Below are 1,184 nucleotides of genomic sequence, written 5' to 3'. Positions count from 1 at the left end.
GATCACAAGTTTATAAACTCGACTGGACCTACAATTGTCTAATAAAGTTTCATTCTGATTCAAATCCCTTTCTACGTAAAAAAAATATTCCTCTAAAACGAGACCAACACCATTTATGTTCACTACGCCGCAGCCGTAGGTCATTGTAATGATTTGCAACAATAAAATAAATGAGCTAGAAATGAATGATTCACTCACTACAACTGCTGAACTTTTTATAGTGCCTTCACCCCATTTTCACTGTAAATACGTTTTTATGTGTTTTGATAACACATAACTTCTTGTTTTGAATTTTCTGCGCACTTATTATAGGATTTCACCTGTTTTGAGTCTGCGTCCTGAAGAAATAACGCAAAACGTAGACGCGGTGGCGGATTGTGAGGCGTTTCAGATTTTGAGCAAAAACTGTACCTACAATTTAAATAAATAATAAAACGTGGACTTCGCGATTTGTTCCGCCGAGTTAACCAACTTAGATAACTTTAGGTACTTAACTAGCTGGGATATCCAAGACAATTCGGTGATTGAAAATACAAACTGAAATATACATGCACAGAAAAACCAGAAAAATAAGACAGCACTGGGAATCGAACCCAGGTCCTCGGCATTCCGTGCTGCGTGCTATACCGCTACACCACTGCTGGATAACGCCAAAGCAAAGCAACAAACACGGCAAAGTTTCGATGAGGGCTACGGTATAATGTCGCTAGCGTCACTGCTTAAGTGGCTAAATAAGAAACAAACAAGCTGAAATATGTGGTGCATAGGGAAATTCGTGTCTGTACCGTTGTCCAGCAGTGGTGTAGCGGCATAGCACGCGGCACGGAATGCCGAGGACCTGGGTTCGATTCCCAGTGCTGGTCTATTTTTCTGGTTTTTCTGTGCATCTATATTTCAGTTCGTATTTTCAATTTAGGTTTTACGGCATGACCGTAAAAGTGAAAATTTGGAATTGAAATAAAAGATACAAATAGATTCCAAAATATCAATCTTAAATTCGGTGATAAGTCACTTTTACTTACTGTCAATTTAGGTTACAGAAAACTTGCGAGGACGAGCGAAGCGAGGACTGTTAGGTACATCGCGACCACAACGCGCAAGTCGAGCGAGGGAAGCGAGCGCGCCACGGCAGCGATCGGCGAGCGCCAGGGCCTAAATAATTTGGCCCCTGTCAATCAAAGTCA

The sequence above is a fragment of the Choristoneura fumiferana genome, chromosome 20 (genome assembly GCF_025370935.1).
Source record: "Choristoneura fumiferana chromosome 20, NRCan_CFum_1, whole genome shotgun sequence".
Lineage (NCBI taxonomy): Eukaryota > Metazoa > Arthropoda > Insecta > Lepidoptera > Tortricidae > Choristoneura > Choristoneura fumiferana.
This window is presented reverse-complemented; position numbering follows the sequence as displayed.